Source organism: Leucoraja erinacea, chromosome 8 (assembly GCF_028641065.1).
Source record: "Leucoraja erinacea ecotype New England chromosome 8, Leri_hhj_1, whole genome shotgun sequence".
In the NCBI taxonomy this organism is placed as follows: domain Eukaryota; kingdom Metazoa; phylum Chordata; class Chondrichthyes; order Rajiformes; family Rajidae; genus Leucoraja; species Leucoraja erinaceus.
The window spans coordinates 26840198-26852486 of record NC_073384.1 but is presented as its reverse complement, the minus strand read 5'-3'; positions in this window follow the sequence as shown (position 1 = coordinate 26852486).

Sequence of the window (12289 nt, the reverse complement as noted above, 5' to 3'; positions counted from 1 at the left end):
CTCTTTTATTGAATACTCCCTGGGTGTGGGAGGGGGAGGGTGGGGTGCAGCAAGAAATGGCCAACTGCTTGCATAAACAGATAGGATAGGGAACTTAGAGAAGATGGCTTGTGGGTGTGGAATATATTTCTGGTACAGACCCACTGGACTAAGTCCATTTGTCTTGAGTGTCTGACTTTGAGAACAAAATTTGGATAGTAAATAACAGCAACTTTTTACCTGGTAACATTAAATTTAGACTTTAGAGATACAGCATGGAAACAGACCTTAAGCCCACTGAGTTTTCTGACCAGTGATCACCCCACACTAGCACTATCCTACACAGTTGCGACAATTTACAGAAGTAAATTAACCAACAAACCTGTATGCCTTTGGTATGGGAGGACACTGGAGCACCTGGAGAAAACCCACATGGCCACAGGGAAAACATACAAACTCTGTACAGACAGCACCTGTAGTTAGGTTTTGGATTTAGTTTAGAAATACAGTGCAGAAAGAGGTTCTCGGCCCATAGTCTGCACTGACCAGTGATCACCACACATCAACACTATCCTATACAGACCAGGGACAATTTACATTTATTCCAGACCAATTAACCTACAAACCTTTACATCTTTGGAGTGTAGGAGGAAACTGAAGATCTCTGACAGAACCCATGGGGAGAACGTACAAACTCTGGACAGACAGAACCCGTAGTTCAAGTCAAGTCAAGTTTATTTGTCACATACACATACAAGATGTGCAGTGAAATGAAAGTGGCAATGCCTGTGGATTGTGCAAAAACAACAGAACAGAAGAGAACAGAACCAGTGTTTACATTTTACGACATTTTTGTTTTTAAAAGACAACACAATAGTAAATTAGTCCCTGGTGAGATAAGAGTTGGGTTTGAACCTGGGTCTCCGGCACTGGAAGGCAGTTTCTGTAACCTGGTTCTCTGGTACTGTAAGGCAGCTTCTCTACCACTGTCCCACCCATAGTTTTTCTGGAGGCTGTTTGCGCTCCTGAATAAGCTACAACAGATGATGCATGGCTTCTTTGAATTATGTATCATTCTTTATGTAACCATCGAGCTAAATCCCAACTACAGGTGCACAACCTTTTATCCGAAGATCCAAATAACGAAAACCTCCGAATAGCGGACATTTTTTCAGTCCTTGAAAAAAGGTCCTTGAAAACGTTCACCGAGGGCGGCCCGCAGAGGTGACAGCGGAACCTCCGGTCGGTCCTCGAAGAAAGGGGAACTAAATCCCCATTCATAAAAGATAAGGTGAGCGTATATTGCGCGGGAGGGTTAATAATTGACAATATGCTGCTGTCTGCCCGCTGAGTTAAAAAGTTCCCACGGTAGACTCACGATACACAGTGTATCGTGAGTCTTGCGTGGGAACTTTTTAACTCAGTGAGCAGGGAGCAGCAGATTGTCGCTCCCTTCAGTTTCACCCCACTCCCGGCCATGTGTGTGACTCCTTCCCTCCCCTCTCCAGATCCCCGCCCATTGCACCGGCGTGGGGGCTTTGCACTGTCTTCATGTCGGCAATGCCAGTCACCGGAGACGTCAGGACCAACGGGACACCGACCCCCATGCCCACTGCAAGCACGGAGAACCCAGAGACCCACAGCCAGCAGCAGCCCAGCCCCGTTCCAACTCCAGAGGAAAACTGCAAACTAGCGGGAGACATCGGGACCACCAGAAGCCGCTCCCCGATGGGCCGCTACGGCGACAAGTGGCAGTTCGCCCACAGCCCGAGCTGTGCCCCCTCCAGCCCAGCCCACTGCAAGCACGGAGATCCTAGATCAGCAACTCTAGCCCAGCCCCGCTCCAACTCCAGAGGAACACGCTCCCCGTATGGGCAGAAACTGATGGTGCGCAAGGTGCGTCTTGTTCTTGGGGTCGCGCAGCTCGGGCTATGGGTGAACTGCCACTTGTCGCCGTAGCGGCCCATCGGGGAGCGGATTCCTCTGGAGTTGGGCGGGGAGGGGGAGGGGGGTATTGTGCTGTTTGATCGCCCCCTGCTATCCCAGGGACAGGGAGACAGGACGTTCACCGAGGGCGGCCCGCAGAGGTGACAGCGGAACCTCCGGTCGGTCCTCGACGAAAGGGGAACTAAATCCCCATTCATAAAAGAGAAGGTGAGGGTACATTGCGTGGGAGAGTAGGAATCCCAAGACAAAGTTGAGTGAGCGTTCACCGAGGGTGGCCCGCAGAGGTGACAGCGGAACCTCGGGTCGGTCCTGGAAGAAAGGGGAACTAAATCACCTTCATAAAAGAGAAGTGGAGGGTATATTGCGCGGGAGGGTATATCGCCTACCTGGCAGAAACCAGACATTTTTTCAAGGATGTCGTCTGCACACCAAAGCTCATGTTTGGCGCCTCTGCTGCACACGGATATAAGAGTGTGAAAATGTCGCCTTAGGGCATGTAGCCCCGCTAGGGTGACATGAGTGCGGGAGGTGATTCAATGCTGCGGTCACATTTACAAATTCAGGAATTCATTCAACACACTGCATTTCATACAGACATTTATTCTGCAAGAAAAAACTACATTGAAGACTCAAACTCGTGACCGAGGAACTGTGGGGATCAAGACGCAAACTCGCGACCTTGCGGATATGAGCCGGGCACTCTACCACCGAGCCAGCCATTAAAATCTATGCTAAAGAATTTCCATTCCGAAGACCGACAAATTCCAAATTACGAAAAGTGTCTGGTCCCAAGGCTGTCGGATAAAAGGTTGTGCACCTGTATTATGTCTATTTTGAAAGATATAAACATAAGCCTTTTTGAGAAGAATGTCAACCAGAGCAGATTATTGTCAGCTTGGCATATGGACAACTGATACTGTTAGCTTTCTTAGGTTATTCATAAATGGAACATTTGTTCTCTGCATTTTGAATATTAATGGTTATTTCTAAGCAATCCACAAAGGAAAATTAAATGGATCATGTTTCCAATGTTCTAACAATGGCCATTGGGGGCAAATGGCCTCGGTAAATGCTTGGGTTCATCTAGAGTGCTGCATTAAAACAAGACGGGAGATGTCTTTGATCCATATGTCGATGCTGGTTGAAGTTAGAACCAGGCTAAATCCCTCTTCCAGCACTTATAGATCTGCAGGGATATGTGCCCAGGGCAGGCATGTGCCGTCAGGGTAGGCAAGGTAGGCATAAAGGTAGATCGATCTCTTAGGTAGGCATAATTCTCCATGCCTTTCAACCGCAGTACATGTAACACGCAAAGGTCTGTGCAGCTGACATGCCGTCGACGCTGCTTCAAGCCGTCAATTTCCAGGGTACTGAAGGCAGCTGAAATTCTGCCTTTGCAGTACTGCACGTCCAGTTCTGCTGTCCGGTCCCGAGGCTGCTCGCAGCCAACCAAGCCGCTTCCCTCCCCGGCACGTGCCTGGCCCAGGGTCCACAGCAGAACAATTGGTTAATGGGTATGCCACATGGGAAAATGCATAATAGTGTATGTCAATGAGAGATTGATCAATAGTTAAGTGTGATTATTCTGCCCCTCCCCCACCAAACACTTCCATGATTCATTTGCAAAAGGTAATTGAACTCTGATTTGGCTTTGCTTGATAGAAAAGTTATTCTTTACCCATGTGTTGACATAATAGCAGAAGCGTCCATGTCGCGGGCTAGAAACAGGAAGTATCCCGAGCTAATTCTGCTACCACCATCATCTATTGCAATAAGTGATGGCTCCCACTGATTGTCGCCGGAAGCTTGCGTCCATTTTAGGACGGACAATAACAGCGATGTCAACATTTGAAACATAGAAGATGGACGCGAAAGAAGTCCCATGTGTTGCATTGATTTACATTAAAGTATGCATTTGATTCAGAATTTACATACTTTCAAAATGTTGTACTGAAATGTTGACTTATTTAGTCAGGGTAGGTAAGGGCCCGTCACACTTGCCGATTTATTTGGGCGACTGCCGGCATTATTGACTGACGTATCAGGTCACTGAAAAATTCGCAGCGTGATGGCATATGACGCGCCATGTTTTTTTCAAGTGTCGCAACATTTTTTTTGTCGCTGCTGGATTTTGAAACGTTCAAATTCTTTCGACGACACTGATATGACGCCCGCAGTCGCCGAAGAAATTGGCAAGTGGGACAGGCCCTTCAATCTGTGGAACCAATTGCCACAGAGGGCTGTGGAGGCCAAGTCAATGCATATTTTTAAGGCACGAGGTAGACAAATTCTTGATTAGAACGCGTGTCGAGGGTGCATGGAGAGAAGGCAGGAAAATGTGATTAGGAGGCAGAGATCAGCCATGATTGAATGGCGGCGTGGACATGATGGGTTGAATGGCCTAATTCTACGCTTATAACATGTGAAAACCAAGTAATACCTCAGGCATCACCTCTTTGAAAAGTGTTTCGCTAAATCATTTAAAAGCCCTTTCAGCTTTTTTCTGTTCGTTTTGAGTTTATAACATTTCTACTTTTTTAGATCATCAGGTTAGCTGACATTCCTGAACTTGATTCCAAACCATTTTCTTTTCTTTTGTAAAGCTCTTTGGGACATAATTAGTAGAAGGAAAAGGGGGAGATGATGGAGAGGTGTGAATTCTCTGCAAATGGCAGATGTTTGAAATTATTTTAAAAGAACTGAAGGAAGAAACACTAAACAGTATTAATACAGTAAGCAAGCGCTGAGAAGTGGAGTTTACCTAAATACAGGGTCGGCAGCCTGCTACTTACAGTATGTACTGCCTGTGCCATGCAATCCAGTGCTTGCCATGCCTGCATCTTCTGGTCACCACACTGTCTCTGGACATATCCTTGGCAAAGGTTATCACAAACCCACATGACACACTCCACTCTGAAAGGAGGTGGCTTGTGTATCAGGCAGAAGTGTGAGAACCAGGAAAAGTACAGTGGAGGCTGTGGCTGCAGAGGAGATACAACTAGATTCCACCTCCGCCATTTGCCATTAGCATCAAGGAGCACAGGTTAATAACCTATGAGCAGGAATGGGTGCCTCAAGCCTATCCCGACATTCAATATAATAATGGCAGATCTGCCCCAGGCATCAATGATTCTTGTGTCACACATCCTCAGTTTAAATTTCGTTGTACATGGCCCATGTTACAATGACAATAAAGAAACTATTCTATTCAATTCTCAGATTTTTCAAAAACTTATCTTTAAATATTCCAGTGACCTTGCCTCCAGCTTCCAGTGGATAATTCCAGGAATTCACAACACTAAATTCCTGCACACTAGTTTTAAATCAACCACGATCCCAATCACAATAATACTTTATGAGCCAAGTATGTTTTGTAACATATGAGGAATTTCATTTGCCAAGTCAGTCATACAAATAAAGAGCAACGAAACACACAATATACATTTTAATATAAACAACCACCACAGTGACTCCTCCACATTCCTCACTGTGATGGAAAGCGAAAAAAAGTTCCGGTGGCGCTATGCTGAAGTAAAGGCACGCGCCAGCTAGCTCCGCGAAGAATCCGAAAAAAAAGGGAGAAAAACAGGACGGGCCCGCTGAAAACTTACCGGTGGCTTTTGTCGAGGGTGAGTGATATCATACCGCGACTTTGGTTGTTTAATGTCGATGCAACAAACACCCACGAAAGGACAGACAAAGAAACCCGGTAGGGTTAAGCCACCGGTGGAAGAAGTAGGCCTGAGTGAAGCCTCGGCCTCAATTTCAGTGTCGTTCCAAGAGGAAATCTCAAAACCCTAAAAAAATCGGAATGGAGGACCTTTGTGCTTTTATTTCAGAAGAAATGTCAAGCATAAAGGAAAGCATAAAGGAAGAACTGACAAACTTCAAAGAAGAAATATCAGCTTCGGTTCTGACTGTCCGTGCTCAAATTCAGAAAGAATTGCTTACCTGGAAGGACGGAATATGTGAAAAGATAAAACAACAAATGGAAGAGGCAAACATTAAATTTAATATGGTGGAATCCAATTTTAACTCCAAGTTGGATCCCGTTATTGATACAGTAAATCAGCACACTGAAGTTATAACTGAATTTGAGTCAAGTGCTGTGTCTGAAACTACAAAAAATATCTTGGAGTCAAAGAGGGAAATAAAAACCCTTGTGATTTTGCTGCTGATCTTTTACAAAAAGTTTTAAACTTAGATACATAGCCTCTACTGGATCGTGCACACAGAGCATTGAGACCTCGTCCGAGTGCTAGTGCTAGCACCCCCCCCAAGACAACTGATACTGAAGGGGCATTATGACCACGTTTTGGAAGACATCTTTGACGAAAATTGCCGGCAACAGAAATCTATAATTTGAAGGCGACAAGATTAGTATTTCCAGAGACTACCCTGCAGAGGTTGTTAAGAGAAGAACGCTTTTTAATAAGACACGAGAAATTCTCAGGAAGATATCAAGCTTAAGATTTGGACTGTTGTATCCTGCAAAACTGCGAGTTGCATAACAAGCAGAAGGAACATTTCTTCACCGACTACAAGAAAGCACTTGAGTTCGCCCAGGACATTGAGAAATCCACGGAGGAATGAACATTATCTTAACGGTGTCATCACTTGGCAGAGAACAAATGGAACTTTAAGTTGTTATACTCAAGGATTAATGATAGTTGATAATGATAGTTGAGCAAGTTATCTTGTTATTAATTCACGACTATTATTATTTAGTACTAACTACTAATAATTATTACTAACAGGATATTCTTAGAATTAGTTATAAATAAGTGTAAATAATGCCTGATTGAGGTATTTTATTTTTTAATATTTGACTAATATTTTTTAAGAGAATAAAAATTCCCTACTATTGGATTACAAATCCTTTGGACCTAATTTTTTCTTTTTTCTTCCCTCCCTTTTATAAATTATTTTATTGAGATTTTCTTTTTTTTTAAAACACGGAACTAGTATTTTTTTTTTTTTACAAGGCTACGGAAGTCTTTAGAGGTTTAGCCACGCTAGTGTGGCTATCACTAACTACACTTATTGTAGTGTAGATTTTCTACTTTCTTTGCACCTTTTTAACTATCTATCTACTTTATCTTTAATTATAACTTAAATATTAAATTTAATCATAAGATTTTTTTAATGCGATATGTTCGGGATGAAGACCTATTAAACTTTAAATTAATCTATCCTGTGTTCGGGTGGAATATCAGGTTCAGTGTGTTGAAACATTTGCTTTCTTATAGACCACTCTATCCATAAGATGCAAGATGCTAATATGAAAACTGGGGGTGAAGGAATTACATTTTGTAGTTGGAATGTCAAGGGTATTAATGAACCAATCAAGAGAGGTAAAGTATTAGCACACTTAAAATTATTTAAGTGATATAATGTTCCTTCAAGAAACTCATCTTAAAAATGAAGCACAACATAGATTGAAAGCAAAATGGATTGCCAAAACGTATCATTCCTCATTCTCTCATAAGTCTAGAGGGGTTGCAATTTTAATCTGTCAGGGTATACCTTTTAAACATGTATCAACTATTGCAGATATTGATGGTAGATATATTATACTGGTGGGTGAATTATATTTAAAAAAAAGTGATTTTCCTCAACATTTATGGTCCAAATTTTGACAGCCCATTGTTTTTCAAGAAAACATTTAATACTATTCCGGAACTTACACAATACAATTTGATAATTGGTGGAGACTTAAACTGCACATTAGACCCTTATTTAGATAGATCATCAAGACAAAGGAAAAAAAATCCAAGGCAAGTGAATTATTAAACTCATACATTAATACTGCCAATATCAAAGATGTCTGGAGAATAGAAAATCCTACTGGACGAGAATACTCATTTTATTCACCAGTACATAAAACTTATTTAAGAATCGACTATTTTTTAGTGGACTCTAAACTTATCCCTATATACTTATAACTCGAAATATTATAATCTCGGATCATGCACCTTTAACATTGATGGTTAAATTAAATGGAATGACCGAGAAGCAGACACACTGGAGACTTAACCCTCAAATTTTAAATAATAAAACATGCTACGAATATCTTATAACACAGATTAATATGTTTTTCCAGACGAATGACCTCCCAGAAACATCTGTCTCCCTTCTCTGGGAAACATTTAAAGCATTTGTACGAGGAGCGCTTATCTCCTCTCAAGCCTTTCATAATAAAAAGAATTGAGCTAAACAACATGAAATAGAAATGGGAAAAAGGCAATTAGATACAGAGAATGCGACCGCTCCTTCCATGATAAAACACAACAAAATCGCTGCACTTAAATATGTTAAATCACATATACTCAGATCAAATTATAAAACTTTATCAACATACTAAACAACTACAATTTGAATTTGGTGATAAACCACAAAAACTGTTAGCCTGTCAGCTTCGCAAACTAGATGAGGAAAAAACAATTCATAAAATTAGATCAAATACGGGAGAACTGCTAACATTGCCCAAGGATATCAATGACAGATTTTTACAATTATATCAGACACTTTATTCAGCCAAAACGACAGACTGTTCTGTGAGAATGGAAACATTCTTACAGAAATGTAATCTCTCAGGTTTAGATCTGAGAGAGAATTATTAGGTGCTGAAATATCAGTAAAAGATATTGAAGAGTCCATTAGATCTTTGAAAAACAGAAAGGCCGCAGTTTAAACGCAGATGGTTTAAATTCTGAATTTTATTTAAAAAAATGTAATGATTTGATCTCTCCATGGCTACAGACATTATATAACTATGCCTTCACACAGCAGAAACTGACAGAAACTTTAAACGAATCAACGATATACCAAAAACGGATAAGGATCTCGAGGACCCTGGTTCATATAGAGCAATAGTTTTTAAACACTGATCAGAAGATATTAACTAACATTTTAGTCCATAGATTAAGTTTAGTGATTCATAAATTAATACGCCCCGATCAAACAGGTTTTATCCCAAAACGTTATTCATTTTATAATTTGAGACGATTATTTAATATTATATACTCAAATAGAATAGCTAATGTAGGCTTAGCAGTCATCTCGTTAGATGCTGAAAAAGCATTTGATCAGGTGGAATGGCCTTATCTTTTTTCTGTGATGGAAAAATTTCAACTGGGTGAGAAGTTTTGTGCATGGGTTAAAATCCTATATACTAATCCAACAGCTAGAATATTGACAAATCAAATGTTATCACCCAAATTCAATCTATCTAGCGGTTGTAGACAAGGATGCCCATTATCTCTGTTATTATTTGCCCTAGCTATTTATATCACTTGCAGAAAGTGTCAGAGCCCACCCAGAAATGTATTCAGAAACTAGTATATTATTATACATCACAAATTCAGAAACTAGTATTCCAAATTTATTAAATCTTATAACTCAATTTGGTTTATTCTCAGGATATAGAATTAATTGGAATAAAAGTGAAATTATGCCAATAATGGAACTAAACCCACATATATTGCAACAATCTCCTTTTAAAATTGTCTATGAAAAATTAAAATATCTTGGAATTTATGTGACTAAGAAATTACTTCTTTATTTAAATTAAACTTTCCTCCTTTACTTAATAAACTACATAAGGATATTCAGTATTGGAAAACACTCCCCATTTCAATGCTTGGTAGAATTAATGCCATAAAAATGATTTTCCTTCCACAACTACTGTACTTATTTCAATCAATTCCGATATATATTCCAAAAATGTTTTTAAAAAATTGATTCTATTGTTACAAGCTTTATTTGGGACTACAAGAAGCACAGAATAAGTAAAAAACATTTGTGTAAATCCAAGATGAATGGAGGATTAGTCTTACCAAATTTTTTATTTTATTTCTGGGCAGTTAATATTAATAACATGACCTTCTGGTTGGAGGATATGGATCAACAACCAGATTGGTTAAAGATGGAAAAGGAAGATTGTTTACCTTTTGAAATTGGCTTGATTTTGTTAACCCCTACAAAATTGAATTAAAAAAACTTATAGTGGAAATCTGATAATATATAGTGGTATAAGAACTTGGAAACAATGAAAAAAGGCTTTAAAATTGGATAATTTATCACTCCTTCTCCCTATTGTAAATAACACTTCATTTAAACCTTCCGTGTTAGATAAAGGTTTTGCACAATGGAAAACCCATGGAATTAAAAAGGTGGGACACCTTTACCAAAAGGGTATTTTTCTTTCATTTCAGGAGCTACAACAGAATTATGGACTACACCCAAATATTTTTTTTAGATATTTGCAACTTAGAGATTATGTAAAATCACATACATAAGAATATAGAATTAGGGATCCAGAATTCCTTGATGAATGTTTGAATAAACATCCTAATACAGATAAATTAATATCCTACGTCTATAATATCCTTTTAGATATTGAGGTTCTGTCGACGGAATTGCACAGACAAGCATGGGAAAATGAATTGGCTCAACCCATAACAAAAGATATATGTGATGAAAGTTTACAACATATACATCAATGCTCGTTAAATGCCAGACACTCTTTAATACAATTCAAAGCACTACATAGATTGCATTACTCTAAAACAAAATTAAACAGAATTTTTCCAAATATCTCTCCTATCTGTGATAAATGTCAATGCTTAGAAACTAATCTAACTCATACCTTTGTAAACTGTATTAAAAAAAATACATTTTGGATGGATATTTTTTTAATTATTTCTGAAGTTAATATTCAATTGGATCCTGATCCAAAACGAATAATATTAGGAATATCAGAACAAAGTATAAAACAATAAATCAAAGAAATGTTCTTGATTATAGTTTAATAATTGGGAAAAAATTAATACTAAAATTTTGGAAAATTCCAACAACCCCCACAATTAAAATGTGGATTACGGAAATGTCTGAGACCTTACACTTGGAAAAAATTAGACTTGTCTTAATTGACAAATCAGAACTATTTGCTAGAATATGGTCTCCATTTATTGATTTTCTAAAAAGGTAAATTGGTTCAACACGGAAGCTGGACTGGAACTTGAGTCCAGGACTGGATGAATAATTACACCGTATAATCTACAGACCTATCTCCAAAATTGTGTTATTGGTAATTTCCTTTGTTTTTCCCCTCCCCTCTCTATTAGTTTATAGTTTCTTTTTTTTTCTCTTATTGATTTTTCTCTCTATAGCTCTATCTTTCAAAATTTTTTAAATATAAAATAGAAGCTTTGTATATATGTAATTGGTAAGCAAATCGTGTTTTGCTATTATATGTATATGCTTCAAATAAAAAAATATATTATTTAAAGTTCAAATCTCTTCCCTTCTTTGTTCTCCCGCGGTCAGGGGCCTCGAGCCCTCCGTTGATGGGAAGATCTTGACTCCCGTAGCCGGCGGCGTTTGGGCCCTTTGCATTGGGATGATCAGCTCCCGCATTGGGGGGATGTCAGCTCCCCCGTGCCGGCGATTGAACCCCGCGTCAGGGCTGGTCGAACCTCTGCGTCGTTGGAGCTCCCGACTCGGCCTCTCTGAGACTGCGAGCTCTCAATGTAAAGTCCGCTGGCCCAGGCAAGGGATCGGCTCCGATGTTAAGTCCACGCCCCTCGGTGGGGCTCAAAGTCAGTCCGTGGAGGCCTCCAGCTCCCCCTCCCCCCACATAACAGAGAACATTTACACAAACTTCTAAAACGCACTAAAAATAAAAATAAAAGACAAAAAAACAGAGACTGTATTGTGTTCAAGAAGGAACTGCAGATGCTGGAAAGTCGAAGGCGAAGGATATAGGCAACATTTCAGGTTGAAACCCTTCTTCAGACTGTATTGTGATTGTATAGACTGTTTTGTGACTGTAGAGACCGTATTGTGATTGTGATTAAACGTTCTAAAATGGTCCTCGCCACAAATATTGCCTGATTTTGCATCAATTCTGCAAAATACGTGATCTCTGACTAATTATGATGTTATGGAAAAAGCTGTCCATCAAGAAAAATGTTTGGATGCATTGAAGCACTAAACAATAAATGGCTTTTACTATATTTGGAAAATAATAGCTCTTCCTGTTATTAGGCTTGCACTCTGCTGACATAAGTAGCCAAATTTTAGCCAGCGCAGACAATGGCCAAACTGCCTCCTTCGCTGCCATTTTTCAATTTTTTACGGTTTTAATTTGTCTGGAAAATGACATTAAAAGCTTTATTCTACCTCTTCAAATCAGATTGGCCACAGTTGCTGCATTCTTGTTTTATATCCACATAAATAACCCAATTGTAAATTTAACTGCTAATCTTCTGACATCACTAAAACAGAAAGATCGAGCATGCCTCCAAAATTTTGCCGAGAGATTTAAATGGTTTGTGCACGTATTCCATAGATTTGCAGA